This window comes from Chionomys nivalis, chromosome 16 (assembly GCF_950005125.1).
Source record: "Chionomys nivalis chromosome 16, mChiNiv1.1, whole genome shotgun sequence".
NCBI lineage: Eukaryota > Metazoa > Chordata > Mammalia > Rodentia > Cricetidae > Chionomys > Chionomys nivalis.
This window is the reverse complement of record NC_080101.1, coordinates 55002819-55022501: the sequence shown is the minus strand read 5'-3', so window position 1 is coordinate 55022501 and position 19683 is coordinate 55002819.

The following is a 19683-nucleotide window of genomic DNA, read 5'->3' as shown; positions in this document are numbered from 1 at the left end:
GTGGGTGGTCCTTGGACTTCCCACAGGGCAGGGAACCCGGATTACTCTTAGGGATGATGAGGGAGGGGGACTTGATTGGGGGAGGGGGAGTGAAATGGGAGGTGGTGGCGGGGAGAAGGCAGAACTCTTTAATAAATAAATTAATAATAATAATAATAATAAACAGCTCTACAGAACTAATGGACTGTGGGAGATGAAACTCCCCCAGGATTGTGAGTTTTTGTGATGTGCACTGGGTTCTCTTGGAGCTTTTTTCACTACTCAATGCTACAGCCATACCCCACACTTGGAAGAGTGATTAGTTTGTTCTCGTACTAAAACAACAATTATCTTTTATAAAGTTTTATAATTGCAATTTTATTTATTATCTATATCTTAAATGTTTTGTGAACACTGGTTTTGATCATAAATTACACATAAATGTATTGACTGAACAGGGTAGTTTCATTTCCTTGTTTTATTTTTGTGGATTTCATATTTGGAGTTCTGTTTTGTGGATGCATAGCAGGGGATTGCCTGTTTTTGAGACAGAGTGTCATTTTGTTATTTAACCTGACCTGTAATTCACCATGTAATACAGACTGACCTTGAACTCAGGTTATGAGACTAACTTCAGGCTCCCTAGACTTGGATATCAGATATGTAGAGTAAGGGCTTATGAGCAGCTTTTTTTGTCTTGTTATTTGTTATTGTTGTCTTTAAACTTCTTTATTAAACCTTTGGGGATTTGATATTATGCACTCCAGTTTTGTTCACTTTCTGGTACCCTCATAGTCCACCCATCCCTGTTGCATCCCCCACAATGTTTTTGTGATGTGCACTAGGTTGAAACAAAACAAAGTAAGCAAGCAAGAAAATAATAGCAACAACAGCAAACAATAAACCAGTCCAGAATAAAAATCACACAAGAAACAGAAAAATTTCTGTTTCTTCTTCTCTCCTGACTCTCCATCACCTCTTCGTCTCCTGGTGAAGTTAGAGGCTTCGGTGTGTCATACATTATACCCCGTTGTCCATCAACTTGAACAGCAATTCTTCAATGCATGAGTCCTTGGTCTGGTTCATGGTCTCTGGGTTTTTGGTACACCAAACCTCACTGAATCCTCACTGGACCATCACTGGAGCTCTTCTGGGGTATCCTGTGTCTTGGAGATCTTGCAGGTATTGTTCCATAGGACTGGTCCCTTCACAGGCTCAAGTAGGACCTAGAATGGGTAGATGCTGCAGTGGGTCAACCCAAGGTCCAGTTGTGGGCCTGAGTGTTAGCCAGGCAGGTCAGATAGAGCAACTGGAACCACCCATCTTGGGTGTGGTGTCAGAGTTATCTCCCTTTTATGCATGCCCTTAAAGTAAGTTCATCCTTGCCTGGCCTGTGGTAAGGGGTAGGGTCCCTCTCTTCCCAGTGTAGAAGTCAGTTGTCTTGCTGTAGTGGCTAGCAAGCTGCAAGTTCAGCTTTCCCAAGGCCGTGAAAGGTGGGACTGACTCAGCATAGCACTCTGATTACTTCTAGCATGAGTCCTACGGTTTCCTGAGGTGGCAGTGATCACAGACATCAACCCAGACCCCAGCTGCAGCTGGCCCATGGACCCAGACATGGGTGGAAGGAATGGCTCTTAGGTGGGAATGGTTCTGACAGCTGTGTGGTCTCTGGACACCACCAAGGCCTCAGGATTTGGTCCCAACCTCTCTATGACCATTAGTGGCAATGCAGAACCTGGACTTCCAATAGACCACAACATTGGCCCCTAGCAGAAGCTAAGTGTGTATGTCACCACTACCCCCAGAGACAATATGGCTCAAGATACTAACTTAGCCCTTGATCTTGGGTGTCTGCATGGCTTTTTATGATAACTGGAGCATTGGAAATTAGCACAGGTGAGCAGTTGTTTATTTTTTTTAAATCAAAGACTAAGTTCCATAAATAAGATTTTTCTCTCATTTGGCAACATTCAATCCTTTCCTAAATATTAATAATAAATAAGTAGAAGAATGTGGGGATGAGCCTAGAAACTCTATTCAACCTATGAAAGAAAGACATCTATGGCTCATTACATCTAAATTTGTATGACTTTTAAAATTAATTCTTTCTGTTTTTTTAGGGTGATAATTTTCAAATGCTGTGCACCAGAGAGCAAAAATACACAGCCACATGGGGCAGAGTATAGTCAGTAGTAGCATACTTACCTTCAGTGCAGTAAGAAGCATTGAGTAACTGGAGTACTCTGTTGAGAACAATTCTGTACACAAAACTGGCTTTGATTGGAAGCTCTTCTCTGAAAATTTAGGTGAAAACTTTTTATAAATATTAAGAGATAAAAATGAATATCTGAAAGAGATGTATGATCATAGTTTGATATGTAGGCCTAATTAAGCTAATTTAATTAACCCAATTTAGCTTGTCTAAATACCAACCAATTTTGGTACAAGACCTCTATATACCACTTAGTATACTATTGTGTCTAGGAACAGAAGTATAATCCTATTGTCACCATTTACCTAGAAATATGTTTATGCAAAAATGTGTTAGAACATAACTTGTATTATGAAGACACAAAAATGAGAGTTTAATTTTTAATTCTCTCCTTTCTTCTTTTCTCCCATGTAAGCAGTGTCTGCATGATGCTGACTTCCTGAGACGATACGACCAACACTCCTCTTGTATTGACTAACACTGATCTGACATGGAGCAATGCACAGCTTGAATTAAGCACATTTCTCTTTTGGGTCAATGATCACAATTTACATTTGCAGTGCCCTGAAGATGTTATGTTTAGATATAAAGACAGAATGTCGGCTAGTTAACTCGTCAGAGCATCTTTTTCTCAAGTCTTTCATATTGTTTCAAGACAAGTGCTTTTCAATGCCAAAATGGATCTGAACTTATCCAAATGGCTCAGTTTTTTTCAAATTAAATAGAATAAATCTGTGCCATCTGGGATACTTTTATGTCTTCAGAATTAAAGAAACTGTTTTGATATGAACAGTTCAGAAACATTTTCCAAGATCCAATTGTAATTTTCTTTTAGGTTTGTAAATATGTTGATACTATTTAAAACAGAATACTGTACAGCACTATGTCAAGACTTAATGTGCACAGAGTAGAGACGACATTATTTAGTATAAGAGTCAACTAGAATAACAGCCCCCCCTTTATATCACAGTCTTATCAAGGGCTTTTGACAAGAGTTTTCTCTCATTCGATGTCTGAGTTACTTTCAAGCTAAATGTATCAATTAATAATTATACAAGACCCACATGACAGTCTCAACAAAATACTTAGCAAAAATCCATAATCAAACACAATCCTGTAAAGATAACATTTGGACACCAAAGCATTTTTATCTTAATAGATTTTTACCTTTCTGCTATTTATAACATAGCATTATGATCACTTGCTAATACAATGATCTTTCTGACAACAACTATGGAAGTATTGAATTCAATGTTTATAGCAGTTCATTGAGCCAAAGTAAAATAATCTTCAGAAAATATTTCTATTACTTTAAGACCATTGTGAATACTTCAGCAGTATACATTTTATGAGTTTTGTGCACATTCATTCTTTAATAATCTTTTCTTATATATTTGGAGAATTCCCGAGCTGATAGAATAATGTTTTTAAATTCCATACTTTATTACCTCCTGCTGTGAAAATTATTAAAAAGAAATATAGTGAGAGAAAACTGCTGGTAGCAAACACACTGTGGAAGCTGCCAACTTGTTATCACCACGCAGTCCTGATTCCCATACCTGAACAGATGACCTCCCAGATTGTCATGTGTTTAAAGAAGGAAAATAATTACTTGATTCATCTTTGCATCTTTTAAATTGTTTATAACAGTGTTAAAGATGTAGAAAATGCCAACTAAATATTTTTGGATGGCATAATGAATAAATTAATCAAAGTGGGACAAATTTAATGCCTTCCCAAAAATGTTCAGTTCAAAGAAGCCTAAGTATAACTAGTATAGAAAACGAACCTCCTGACTAAAATTCTAAAGATTCCAATTTTACTACTCATCTAGAGAATGAAATCAGAGAGCTAAGAGTTCTGGTCTAGTTTCAGCCATCTGAGGATGAGTGGCAAATGTGATGATCTGCCATCCAAGACTGTTTAAGCCACTATGCTGAGGGCAGAACTTCATTGGCTATCTGATCCCTTGTCAAGAATATTCCAGTGCAACTTGTCTTCTCATCATTAGTCGAAATTGTATTTTTATATTAATGAGGGGATTAAAAACAATAGCACTTAACAACTTGTGGTATAAGTTGTGGTCAAGTGTTTCTCTATAGCTTTAGAGCCTATCCTGGAATTCATTCTGTAGATCAGGCTGGCCTTGAACTCACAGAGGGTTGTGAGTGTGCTGGTCTCTGACTCCCAAGCACTGGGATTAAAGGTGTGTGCCACCAACTCCCTTCTTATTTAATTATTTTATATTATGTGAAATTACATGAAATATTATTTTTCTCATATATCAAAAACAGTTAAATAAGCATAACAAATGTTAATGTACCATATCATTTTTGTTCATTCTATGGAAGGTATATAAATTTTATATGAATTTCTTCGGGTTTTTCATATAACTATTTTACCTCTTTTACTGTATGTGTCTAAAAGCTGGATTTCAGTATGCTAACTACAGAGAGCATCTCAAAGTATTTCATGATGTTCATCATAGTGTTAAATGTAATGACTAGTGAGTGGTGTTGTTAGTGAGTCCTTGGATTGATTATTCCAATCCAACTGTACATCATCATTTGGGTCAGGAATCCACTCATGCAAAGTTGCCTATGTGGGATCACTTTCACCCAAAACTCCTATTCATTAATCATAATGGAGTATCCAAACTAATCAGAATGGCTCTTTCTACTTTACCAGAGAGTAGTGGCATTGTAATAATTTTATGTTACCTTGGTCAAGGTCTGATGTGGACATAGTCAATGGGGCTTAAGGAAACTGTAAATTGCTTCTAAAAAGGTACTGCATGTAAGAGGGTGAATGTTCCTTCTCTTTTAGGGAACATGTATCTGTCTTATGAGAGGGTTGGTATCACATATGGTAAAAATAACATATTGACTATACCATAGTCTAAGACAAAAATCTTATAAACAAAGGTATAAATTTATCTGTGATTTCACAACAGAATGAAAAATCCTGGAATTGACTTAATTTGTCAGTTTTTTGTTTTGTTTTACTTATGAAGGTTTCTTTTTCAAGCTTTATTTTTTTCTAATGTTATCTACCAACTAATAAATATAATATTTAGAGTGAGTGAGTGTACAAAGACAGATATAAATTTTCTGAATTTATTTTAACTGTAAGCTATCCATTCTGTTATCATATTTTTCATAACCAGTTTCCTCTTTGACATTATGATTAATGTGAATTTTAATATATTCACTTAAATTTTAAAATCACATTTTTAAAAGTTTGATGCATTCAATAACATTTTCAAATAGGTTTGTTTTACTCTTGTACACAAGACTATAATTGGATCTTTTTTTCAGTAGTCTTTGTAATATATTTTTTGTAAAGTCATTACTCAAAATGTTTTGACATGTAATACTGTTGGAGTTTCTTTTACTATTTTCATTTTAGAAGTCTTGAGTCTGTGAAAAGTTTAATTTACCAAAATGTGATAAACATATGTCTATCTTTAACCTCTGAAAATTTATGTAAATTAGATATAGTATATGACAGTCATAACATTAGGCCTTGCAAATTTCACATTTAAAAAGTGAAAATCCATGTACTTACAAAAACTACAGGAGCCATCTTCTATAAAACATATATATTTCATTTTAAAGAGACAGGTGTATGTAATTTTAACGTCACCCTCAGAATCACCAAAAAGTACCCTGGCAATCAGTGGAAAGGTTTAATAGGTTTTCTGTCTTGTTCTTAATTTGCTGAAATTACAAAATCAATACTTTCAGTTGTAGCTGCAGTTACCCGTTTTACTGCTTTAAGATAAAGTCTACAAGAAAGTAACCTTCACTTTCAATTTGTAGCTGAGACCATCAGGTTGTTCTTGGCCACTGCTTAAATAGCCTGTTCTCTGTCATCCTATATAAGATCCTCCAAGTGTAGTGGGGGTCTATTTCCTGGGTACTACATGCCGACAGCAACTGTGGTTAACATGAAGCCAGCAGGAGCTCTGAGCTGAGCCTGCACTGGCTTCATTCTCTTTCTGTGTGCAGTGTACGCACAACTATGGGCTGTTTTTTCTTTCCTTAAAATTCGTCCTTATTCTCACAGAGATGTTTCAACTCTGGACCTTAGGCTGGCATCAAATACCCACAGACTCTCTCCACCTGAACAAGAAATCATTTCATGCAATCTGAACTCTCTCTTACCACCAAGATACTTGTGACAAGGGACCCTTCCTGCAACTTTCAAGATAAGGAAAACCTCCCCAGCTCAAGCCCAGGTTAATACAAAATAGGCAAGGAAATACATTTCTAAGATTTCAGTTTGGAAAAAGAAATCATAGATCAGTTATCTTAAAATGTCAAAGATATTGGAGTGACAAAGGGATTTTTAGTATTTTTAGGATTTCATTTCTTAAGAGTCATAAGCCTCCGTATACATGTCAGGTTTGCTACTGAAAGCAACTCGATAACGTTCTTCTGCTGCTGTCCACGTGCTCGCTGCAATTCACACTAAAACCTTAGTTCTGTATCCAAGGAAAGGCGAGCTCAAAAAACTTTTGTCTTGTATTCAGAAGCATTCTGTTTCTGACTATTTCTTAGAAAAAAGACAACCAAACGCAGACCAAGCTCGTGACTGTGCTTCTGTGATTCCTCTTTTTTTTTTTTCTCATCCTCTTCTTGGCTGCAGATGAGCTTTCACACTTTGACCACCTCCTACTTCCTGTGCTTTGAGTTAGACTGCTAGCAATTAACTTCCACCCCCCATTCATTTCTGAGATGACTGTCAGACACTAGGGAGGAAGGGGATCACTCAGATGGCTGTCAGACACTAGGGAGGAGGGAGATCACCTCAGATGACTGTCAGACACTAGGGAGAAGGGGGATCACCTCATATGGCTGCCAGACACTAGGGAGGAGGGTGATCACCTCGGATGATTGTCAGACACTAGGGAGGAGGGGGATCACCTCAGATGACTGTCAGACACTAGGAAGAAGGAGATCGCCTTGGATGACTGTCAGACAGTAGAAAGGATCACCTTGGATGACTGTCAGACACTAGGGAGGATAAGGGATCACTTTAATGGCTGTCAGATATGAGGGAGGAGGGAGATCACTTCGAATGACTGTCAGACACTAGGGAAAAGAGGGATCACCTTGGATGACTGCCAGACACTAGGGAAGAGGGAGATCACCTCAGATGGTTTACAGACACTATGGAGGAGGGAAAAGCGAGAGGACAGGTATAGTTTAATCATCTGGTGCATTCTGCTTTAAAATATACTAAGGATTCTGCTTAAAAAGATAGACTCTTCCACAGAACACGCTTTCCTGTAAATCACGTCTGCTTTACTGCATTAATTTAGACAGTGTTTTTTAAACTGATCATTGTGACTGAATGTAGATTTATCATTTCCCCTTCATCCTCTCCCTCTTCCTCCTCCTCCTCCTCCTCCTCCTCCTCCTCCTCCTCCTCCTCCTCTCTCTCTCTCTCTCTCTCTCTCACACACACACACACACACACACACGCATGCATGCATGCACACTCACACATGAAAAAGTTTGATTGTTAGCAACTTCATTAGTTTGATAGAATGAAGTAAAATGAAGTAAAGTAGCAGATTGAGATATGCTGGATAGAACAGAGTATACATACCTAGATTTACTACCATATCTTTTAGTTAGCCACATAAGTTAGCCACATATTAATATACACACTGCAACTTAAATTGTATTTTTAAGAAAGGCTAGTGCTCATAAAAGTTTGAAAAAAACAGAATTAGAATGTGAGCATTGCTACTCTAGCAACATCAAAAGTAATTTTGAACATAGGGAAGTTGATTTACTGACTACCCCGAAATAAACAGGCTGGTATCTCTACAGGTTCTGATCTCTTTTGTCCTGTATTCTTGCTCTGACTACCTGATGAAGATTCTTCATTTTACATTAGAGTACATTCTTCATTTTACATTAGAGTACATCATACGGCTCTGTTTCCACATTTCAACCAACAGAAGCAAAAAATGGAATTAAAACTGCTCACAGTTCTTTACCTATCACTGATGCAGTATCATATTTCTGCAGAAACCAGAAATTTTAGTTTTTATTCTGGGAAACCAAATACTTTGTGAAAGACCCAGAGATGAATGACTTGTAATAAAGAGAAATGGACAGCTATAGAAAAATTACCACCTTGACACATTAGGTAAATTTATCAGAACATAAAAGAAGTTAGATTTCAATGCATTCACTAAAGTGAACTCAGCAGTATGTAGCCTTCCCCTTTTGCTAACCCTGTCAGTATTTACAGAGTGTCCAGATTCTCATGGTCTGCCATTTGTACCATCATCTCTTCCATGCAGTAAGGGCTGCACATGGACAAAGTGACTCACCTGCAAGCCATTTAGTGTACTCCAAGTGCCACACTTTCTCCTCCAAGACTGGGTAGTCAAGCGTCGGAGGACTGTCTCTGTGATTACTTCTGTAGTTCACACAGAACCTCTGCCATGGCTCATCTTAGAAAGCCGAGTCATAACTGCCCTGTGGTAAGATCTTAAGCCTCCTTGAAGGAGCTATACAAGCAAGCTGAGAAGCATACTCTGGAAGCCCCACCCCATCTCTGGTAACTGCACAGGCATGAGACCAAAATGCTCAGTAATAACCAAAACTAAGTTGTACTAAAGCCAAAAACTTACCATTAAAAACTTTAAATTTTCTATGACACCAACAAAATGAGTCTCAGATGTGTCCCGTGTAAGTCAGAAACATTGTTATAAAGCAAACAAAAGGGTTGGGCTGCAGCTCAAATGTTAAGAGCACTGATTTCCTGTCCAGAGGACCAGTGTTCCAATCCCAATAATTGGGCTGGCAGCTCACAACCATCTGTAACTCCAAGGCCAGATGGTCTAATGCCCTCTTTTGATGGCTACAGGAATTGCTTGGACATGGTACTACACAGACATATATGCAGGCAAAATCCACATACAGATAAATAAACACAAATAATAAATAAGATTCTTGAGAAGTCAAATTTCTAATAAATATATTTCTCCTGCTAAAAACACAAAATCCATGTAATATTTATAAACTTATTTTCTAAATTTGGGATCTGACTACTTGCAAATCTTTAATTTTTTATGTATTTTGTGTCTGTATCACAATGCACATATAAAAAAATGGAAAACAATTTCTATGAATTTTTCCTTTCCTTTCAACACGTGGTTTCCAGGGATTGGACTCAGGTAAGGCAAGTGTCTTTCCCACCTGAACCACCTCAACAATCTTTACCCTTTATATAGTTTATGTATTTTAGTCAAATACCTAGATCTCAAAATATTTACAAGGATACACAGTCCTGTCAGGTTGTCAAACCTGATAGAACAAATAGAAAAACTCCAGAATTAAGGCCAAATAATTGAACCCAGACAGTATTATTGATGTTTCATAAATAATATTATTTTTAACCGCAGAGCCAGAAATGCATAATCTATAGTTTTTACTGTTATATTCTGTAAGACATTAGGACATAACTGCACATTGATTTTTTTAAAACAAAACTTTTGAAATAACTGCATGCTGTGTAAGTATTGTGCCATGTTCCCTAAGCACAGTTCCCCTCTTTTTTATACATTTCCCAGTCCTACAAGAACTAGAAAGTCAAAGCTGTGTTGTGAGGTCCTTTAGAAACATGCAGCTAGAGATGTTTGTTCCTGGTTTCAATCCCAGCACTCTGGTGGCTAATGCAGGAGGTTAGATAATAAAAGTCAGCCACAGCTGTACGGCAAGAACACAATTTATAAAACCACAAACAATACCCAAAGATTTTCCATAATCAAACACACAAACATATTTGTAGGGGGTGAGTTAGAAACAAACCATTTTATGCTATTGTTTTGTTTTGCTTTTCTGCATAAAAATTATCACAAGCTAAGTGGTTTGGAGGCAAATAATTATTATCTCACTGTGTCTTAGGGTTTTCAGTCCAGTTTAGCTGGATCCAGTTCTCAGACTCATGGCATTCTGAAGCTCACTCAATGGTAATAGAGTTTGGATCCCGTGTCTAAAGAGCACCATTCCCTTTGCTTCTTGTCCCATTGTTCTCGATTCCCAGAGAGTCCACTACTCATACCTGTCATATTCCCCTCTCTGTAACCATACTCAAAATAAGGTCTTTAAGTCCAGGCGAACTACCTGTTCTCTGCCTCTCTCTGCCAGCTCTCTGCCTCCCTCCTCCGGCTCTCCTCTTCTCCCCCTCTTTCTCTGTCCCTCTCTTTCTCTCTCTCCCCCATACTCTCTACCCTTTCCATACCCTCCCAATATCCACTAAATAAACTATCCATACCCAAGCTCTCTCTGCATGGCATATCTGCCTCTCCCTTACCCACAGCGGTCCTCTGCTGGCCTTGGGATCTGCCAGGGTCACTCGGGCCTTCAAACATGGTCTTCTCTGATCACCTTGTTACTTAGCTTCTCTAGGGTTGTGAACTTTAGATTCACTTTCCTTTGTTTTACAGCTAGTATTCACTTCTGAGTAAGAACATACCATGTTCATCTTTCTGAGTCTAGGTAACCTCATTCAGAATGGTTTTTTCTAGCTCAGAGGCGTGCATTTTAAAAGTCATTAACCTAATAGCTACATTCTGATATCTTCCTGTCTCACTAGTTCTACCAGAAATGTTGTAATAACTAAATTTTACTATTAACCATCTACTATAAAATAAAAGTAGATTTTTGTAACCTGTATAGAAACCAGACTGAGCGTAGTAGTGGTGGCACATACATTTAATTCCAGTACTCAGTGAGGTAGAGGCAGTTGGATCTCTGAGTTCAAGTTCAAGGCCAGCCTGGTATAAAGAATAAAAGAAGAAAGAAAAAAGACAAAAAGGCCTACTGAATGGGAAAAGATCTTCACCAACCCCACGTCAGTCAGAAGACTAATCTTTAAAATATATAAAGAACTCAGGAAATTAGAGATCAAAATACCAAATAATCCAATTAAAAAATGGAGTACAGTTCTAAACAGAGAATTCTCAACAGATAAGTCTCAAATGCCTGAAAGATACTTACGGAAATGTTCAACATCCTTAGCCATCAGGGAAATGCGAATCAAAATGACTTTGTGATACCGTTTTACACCTGTCAAAATGGATAAGGTCAAAACAACAATGATAGCTTATGCTGGAGATGATGCAGAGTAAAGGGGAAACTTCTTCACTGCTAGTATGAACACAAACTTATACAACCACTCTGGAAATTAGTATGACAATTTCTCAGAAAATGGGAAATAAACCTACCTTAAGATGTATATATCTGGGGTATATATCAAAAGGATACTACAAGGACATTTGTTCAACTATATTCAAAGTAGCATTATATGTAATAGCCAGAAACTTGAAACACCCTAGATGCTCCTCAACAATAAAATGATAAAGAAAATGTGGTAATTTACATAATTTTTTATTCAGCAATAAAAAAACAATGACTTCTAGAAATTTGCATGCACATGGATGTAACTAGAAAAAAATCATACGGAGTGAGGTAATCCAGACCTAGAAAAATGAGCATGGTATGTACTCACTCATAAGTGTATAGCAGCTATAAAGCAAAGGATAACAAGCCTATAATCCACAATCCCAGTGAAGAACAAGGAAAACCCTAAGAGAATCATATATAGACGCCCCTGGGAAGTGGGAATAGAAAAGAACTCCTGAGAAAACTGACAGCATGTGTTGGGGGCACAAGGGAGGGCAGAAGTGGAGGGAGAGGGGAGAAGAGGCGGGGAAGGAGAAATGAGGGAATGAAATAGTCGAGATGGGAGAAGGACAGAGGCTGAGAGCAAGAAAAGAGGTATCTCGGTGAGGTAGCCATTATGGGGCTAGTAAGAAACCTGGCACTAGAGAAATTCCCAGGAATCCACAAGGATGACCCCAGCTAAGACCTTAAGCAATAGTGTAGAGGGTGCCGGAACTGGCCTTGCCCTGTTGTCAGATTGATGATTATCTTAAAAGTCACCATGGAACCTTCATTCAGCATCTGATGGAAACAGAATCAGAGACCCGCAGAGAAGCACTGGGCTGAGTTCCCAAAGTCTGGTTGAAGATTGGGAGGAGTGAGAATATGAACAAAGAGGTCAAGACCATGATGGGGACTCCCACTGAAACAGTTTACCTGAGCTAATGGGAGCTCACCAACACTGGCCTGATAAGGGAGGAACCAACATAGGACCAAAGTAGGCCCTCTGAGTGTGGATGACAGTTGTATGGCTGGGTTAGACTGCAGGGCCACTGGCAGTGGCATCAGAATTTACTCCTACTGCTTGTACTGGCTGTTTAGAACCCATTTTCTCCGAAGGAATACTTTGCTCAACCTCGACATAGTAGGGAGGGCCCTGGTCCTTCTTCTAAGCAATGTGCTAGACTTTCTTGACTCCCCATGGGAAGCCTTACCTTCTCTGAGGAGTGAATGGAGGTGGGGTGGGGGAGAAGGTGGAGGGAATGGGAGGAGGAGAGGGAATCGGAACTGGGATTGCTACGTAAAATGAGAAAGATAGTTTCTTTAAAAAAATAAATTAAAAGAAAGGAGAAAAGAAAGAAGAAAGGGAGAAAGAAAGGAAGAAAGAAAGAAGGAAGGAAGGAAGGAAGGAAGGAAGGAAGGAAGGAAGGAAGGAAGGAAGGAAGGAGAGAGAGAGGAACTAGATCAGCACATTCCTGTTGATAATGGTTCGTGCACAGAGAGGGATACAATATTTTTCTCTAGCATTTTTAAAAATATTTTTGCCTTTTGGAGCACTCAAGAAGTTGACTTAAATAATAATTGATTGATTTTCCACATTTTCAGGTTCTAACTTTATTCTTTTATTGATGTTGTATTTACCATTTAGATTGTATTTTAAATACAAAATTTCTCCCATCCAATCCCTTCCTCCAAACCTTCCCACATACCCTACCCACTCTCTTTTAAATCTGTATCCTCTTTATGTTAATAACTGTTATTCCATATATACACAAGTATATATTTATATGTGTAATCCTAAATATAACCTGTTGAAAACTTATACTGTTCCTCATATGTATGTTTTCAAACTGACCGTTTAGGCACTGGACGATCAACCAGGATGCTCTTGCATGGGGAGGGGCCCCTCTCCTGTTCCCATATTTGCTCAATTGTTTGTAGTTCTTTGTGGAAGGTTGAGGACTCATGGGCCAGTTTGATGTTTGTTTGTATTCTTTTTCAGCTCATATTTGGGGAGATCATGTTGATGTTATTAGGAGAGATAATCTCTCGGAAAGCTCCCTGATTCTCTGGCTTTTATCATCTTTCCAACCCTTCCTCTATAATGTTCCCTAAGCCTTAGCTTTGGGAGGGTTTTGTAGATTTATCCATTGGAACTGGGCACTACAGCTCTGCATATTTATTGTTTGCAGTTTACTGTGGTCATCACTAACTGTAGTAAAGAGAATTTTTCTTGGTTGGGGGTGAAAACAACAATTAGCGATGTGAATAAGAGCACTTGTTTAGGTTGTTATTGGAGATTATGATGCTTTTATACATTAGTGGTTATAGACTCTACTCCAATAACGATTGATTAGTTAGGCTTATTATACAAGAAAGATCCCTCTTACTGAGCATGTCTTAAGTCTATTTGGTCACTGCTTAGGTATGTGAATCACTACAGCACTCTTAATGCCTTCATACTATGCCGGTTGCTAAAATATTTCAAAGGTTTCATAGCTAGGTGGGAATTTGGTTGCCTCCTTTTTCAAGATGTTTGCATGGTGATTTGGGATACCGTGAAAGTTAACCCTCAGGCTGGGAGAATTCAGGTCAGTTCCAGCTCTCAGACCTCTGGTGTCTATTTCTGAACTGTGTAGGGACTTCCTTTCCATTCCCTTGCCTTGATGGATAACCAAAGGCAATGAAAATAAGCTGTATATTTTCAGGGTCTTCTAAAGATCTGTGGCCAACATAAATATATTAATTCTGATTAAAGGTTGATATATCTCTAGTATTGTAGCCTATGAGCCTTTATATATTTACCAAAATATTATTTGCATCAATTTCTTTTCTTTATATTCTAGAAACTTTTATAATTTTATTTTCTTTCTTTTTTTTGTTTTTGTTTTTTTTTTTTTTTGTTTGTTTTATTTTCTGTTTTTCGAGACAGGGTTTCTCTGTGGTTTTGGAGCCTGTCCTGGAGCTAGCTCTTGTAGACCAGGCTGGTCTCGAACTCACAGAGATTCGCCTGCCTCTGCCTCCCAAGTTCTGGGATTAACGACGTGTGCCACTACCGCCTGGCCATATAATTTTATTTTCTAAATTGCCAATTTGGCTGAAAATTTAACTCTTTCAAATAGATATATATGGAGACAAAAATAAATATTTTAAAAGATTTGTCTGAACTATTTTAATTGTGTGTGTGTGTGTGTTTAAGAAGGAGAATGTACATGGAAGTGCACATGTCTACAAGTCAGAGATGCCTTAGATCCCCTGGAGTTGGAATAACTGGTGGTTGTGTGTTACCTGACATAGGGTTCTAGTAAATGTTCTTGATTACTGAGCCATCTCTCCATGGCTTAAAACAAATGTTTGCATTAACAAATTTTACTGGGAAGTAAAGAAATAGTCCGAGTAGCACACAAGTACCTTTGAAATAGCATATGCAATGAAAAAAAACATAAAAATATGAATGCTATTCTATTTTAAATTTTCAGATACTAATGGTAGCATTCAAAGTTTATGACAGACACAAAGGGCATTGGTAACCATGTTCAGTGGACACTACTAAAAATATACAAGGTACAGAGTTAACATAGGTATCCACCACAACAATATTAGTAAAATAATATGCCATGTAGATGTGGTGGAAAATGACTCAATAATTTTCTTAAAAAGAGTGAAAACTTGTCTTTTATGCAACATAGATATGCCTGGAAAGAGTTACATTAAATGAAGTTAGCTACATATTTAAAAACAAATACTACATATTCTCAGTTATTCATAAACCTAAACAAATGACATCATATGATTAGATATAAGAAGTAGATAGAAGGAGGACAAGGGAGAGGAGTTTTCAAAAAGGTCATTATTAGGTAAAATAAATTCAGATAAGAAATAAGGCTCAGCCAGTCAATAATGACTCACACCTCTAATCCTAGCACTCAGAAAGAGAGGCAGGTGGATCTCGGTGAGTTTGAGACCAGTCTGGTCTACAGAGTGACTTCCAGGAAAGCCAAAACTGTTAGACAGAGAAATCCTGCCTCAAAAAGCCTTGGGAATAGGTAACTTTAATTGAGAAAACACCCCTACATTTAGACTATGGGCAAGTCTGTGGTACATTTTCTTGATTAGTGATTCATATAAGAAGGCTCAGTTCTCTGTGAGCATTGTCACTCCTGGGCTGGTGATTCTGGGGACTACACAGAAGCAGGTAAAGCAAGCCATGTAGAGCAAGCCAGTAATTAGCATTCCTCCTTTGCTCTACATCCTGCACTGACCGAGTTTCTGCCCTGCCTTCCTTCAGCGACAGAGTATGACATGAGAGTTGCAAGCTTTCCTACCCAAGTCATCTGTGGTCCTGATGTTTTATCATAGAAATAAAAACATTTATTTGTGAGCTTGATTCAGTTTTAGAGGATTAGTCCATGGCCTTCATGGTGGGGAATGTGGAAGTCGGCAGACACGGCGCTGGATCAGTAGCTGAGAGCTTATAACCTGACCCATTGGCGGGCAAAGACGGAGACTGAGCCTGGTCTGCTCATTTGCTGTGGAATAACCAACTGCTGTGCTCGTCCCTTGGTAAGACTTCGTCTCCCACTCTCAGCGTTCCTGAGCTGCCTGTAGTTCTTTTGTATGTATGAAACCTGTGGTCTACCACCACTGTCAATACACTTTGGCATCTATTATTATTATCCTGGAAACTTCTCTTTAAAGCAGACTGAGAAATTTATCAAAAATTACAATCAATCAAAATGAAGAGTTGTGGAGCCCAGTCCCAGAGGATACATCTACAAAACAAGTTCTATACCTAAGACTCAGAGAACATTGTAAAAAAGGGCAGAAAAATTTTTAGAGCCAGAAGGTCAGGGAGTGATTTTGGTCTGCTAGTCATATCCGAAGCTATACCCATAATGTTTCACCAACATTATTGTCTAAAAATAAGCGGAACAGATTCTTTTTTATGAGTGGCCATCTCCAATGAAACAAAGCAGGTAGAAAGGGTAGGGGTGGGAGTTAAAGTTTGTCATCAACACACCTACTGATTTTGCATTCATGGTGATTTCAGTAAAAATATGCCGAGCAATGCACGGCACAGGAAACACTGATGCTCCACTTAGTCGTTGAATAGATTTGTGCAATCCTCCACTTCCATCCTCTTACTGCTCCTTTTCCTACATTAATATGTATGCAAAGGGGCTTCACTATTGAATAAATGCTTATTTCCTTTTCTAAATAGTGGGTTGATGTGTGTGTATGAAGGAAAACAAATAAATACTGATTGAAAACAATAAGAAAGATTAAAAATGGAATGGAATTAATAGAAACAAGTCAAAAGTTGTCAGTGCTTTTCAGATAACAAGTCATCAATGTGTCACGCGGCGTAGCAACTTAGAGGAAATATATGCCTTTGGAATGTAGTTCCTGTACCAGTAAGAGGACAATGGCCTTTAAACTGCTCCCACTGTTCGCACCTGTTACATTACTACATTTCCCTGGCCTAATCATCCACTGTCTTTCCTAGCCGTACTCTCAAGGTATAGTGTGACTCGGGTCCCCATGTTAGTTTCCTAGGACACGAATACGAAAAAGGATGCTATTCATCTTTGAAAACTTCATGTAAGTATAGTATAATTTAGACTTTCAAGGGGAAATGAATGTTGTGTTTGTTGGGAAATTCGCAATATTGTTAAGTAAATAACAACACAAAACTTTGGCACTAGAAACCATAACTTAACATTTCTTTCATTCTTGCTTAGTAAAATTCAATATAAACCATCCAATACCCAGGAAGTCTTGGCACTTAATTGATTTCTATTTTATTGTGGTGACTTTCCTTCAATTTGATTGTAGTGCACGCTCTTTCCTAGAACTGGACACAATTTTTAATGGTATTTAGGAAATGTAAATGATAACTAGATTACCACATAGCTTCAAAGAGGAAAGAGGGGAAACCACACACACAAATACACATACACTATAGATACATTTTTTAAAAAAGCTAAAATTGAACCTTAATAAAGTTGCCATCTCTCTGGGGATCTTCTCTTTAATTTAATTTAGAGCCTACCAAGTTAACAACATCCTTGCCACCACCGCCATGCTCTCACCATCTCTCCAGTCAGGACCATTATCACAAGCACTAGCAACAGCTTCCAAGTTGTACCACAGGACTCTGCGTTCCTCGTTTACATAGGATCTGCCTTGTGTGAGGAGTAGGCCACTAATTTCCTTTCAGTTTTTCCTAAACGTTGGATTATGGACAATGTAGACATATGTTAAATGGGTCTACTTCCTAGGACCATTTTATAAATTGTTCTGGATTTATCTGTATCAAAGTTCCCTATGTCTAATTTTTGAAAACCTTCTGAAATGCATCAGATTTAGTAACATTTTAATTGCAAGAAGAGTGGAAAAAATTATACACTGCAATTTATTTGATAGCAGTCTTACTGAATTAGGAATACCATTGTAAGGCTGTATACTCAGAACCATTCACTAGACCTCTAGTGAGCTTTTCTTTCATGCTTAGAATCATAGCTTGCCTCACTGCTTATTCAGTTAGCTCTACTGTGCTCAAGTGCAGTCTCGGTCCTGCTCTCCATTATCCTGCTACCCCAGGCCCATTGAATGATAAAACTCCAGTTCAGATACACTCTGTAATACATGCAGACAGTTCTAATATAAATTAACTATGTCCTTTCTGATTGTAAACATAAAATGGCATTAATTATTATCTTGTAGTCTATAACATTGAGAGATGTTTCTGGAACTCACATTAAATACCTAGACTTACTCAGGCCTGGAAGTATGATGCAATGGAAAGGTCAAAAATGGTGGTACATAATCTATCTTCAAGAAATCATAATCTGGTTTGGGAAGTAAAATATGAAAAGTAAATAGCAATACATTTATCATGTGTAATTTCACATGATAACAGATTATCAAAAGGTTACCCAGAGTAACCTGCTCAATGAATCAGAGAATAACTGCCAGGACAGTTTAGATACAGATAACCTGTATGTTGGCAGAAGAGACAAAATTCTTCTATGGGCAATGTGACAAGTGAGACAGAGGTACCACCTTGTGAGTAACTAATTCATCCAAGAAACACAAAAGTTAAATCGAGAGACATTACATTACAAACCATTTTAATTATCATGAAGAATAATGGGCCTCACAATGAGATTTTCATCCATGTGCAACAAGTGTTTTGTTCATATGCACCACCCTGCCATTCTGCTCTTTGCTATTTTTGCTCCCTTCCCCAAACAAAGTAATTTCATTTGCATTTAATAGAGAATCAAGAGCTTTGGAGTAGCCGGGCGGTGGTGGCGCACGCCTTTAATCCCAGCACTTGGGAGGCAGAGGCAGGTGGATCTCTGTGAGTTCGAGACCAGCCTGGTCTACAGAGCTAGTTCCAGGACAGGATCCAAAACCACAGAGAAACCCTGTCTCGAAAAACCAAAAAAAAAAAAAAAGAGCTTTGGAGTTATTTTAACCGTGAATGCTGACACACATCTGATGATGTGAAGCCTGGGAGCAGGGAGAAAGGAAGTGGGAGTTTCCTGCAGCTTGTCCAGGGACTCAGCTGAGGAGTGGGAAATCAGAATGATGAGCAATTTTCTTTTTTTAAAAAAAAACTTTCTTCTTATCTATTATTTGTGTTTTTCACTTCATGCACCTTGATCACTTTCATTTTTTGTCCCTATGCATTCAGTCTCTGCCCTAGCAGCCACGACCCCACACACCAATGAAATTTAAGGACAAAAAGTACAGAAAAGCGGGAGAGGGATCCCGTCACGGAAACTGTAGGGTGGCACGGCGAGTCACGCAGTAAACCCTTCTGGTCACATGTACTTGGTCGCCAGCTTCCATTGCACGGTCATTGCTCTGGTTCGAGGCCTCTGGGTTCCGCTGCACTATCCATATTGGACCCTCCCTGAAACTCCTGGATATCCTGCTGTTTTACTGTATGAATTACACAGCTTTGGGACTGCAGGTCTGGACGCTTCGTGTGTTCCAGCAGATCATAGACAGGTAGATGTTAGAGGGGGCAACCCATAACCCTGGTTCTGGTTCCAGGTAGTTGCAGGGTTGGTCAACCTGTCAGCGATGAGCAGTTTTCCAGGAATACGTGTCAATGACTTATTAACTAGGAAAGAATCAGAGAATTGGTGACAGATGATGTAATCGAGTTGAAAAGATCATGGCACTCTTTGCGTGACTTGGCGGAGTCATTTAGGGAAGACACACATACTCAGTCTTGGAATCACTGATACACGCTTCCGCTGAAAGTTGGAACACGAGGCCAGAGTT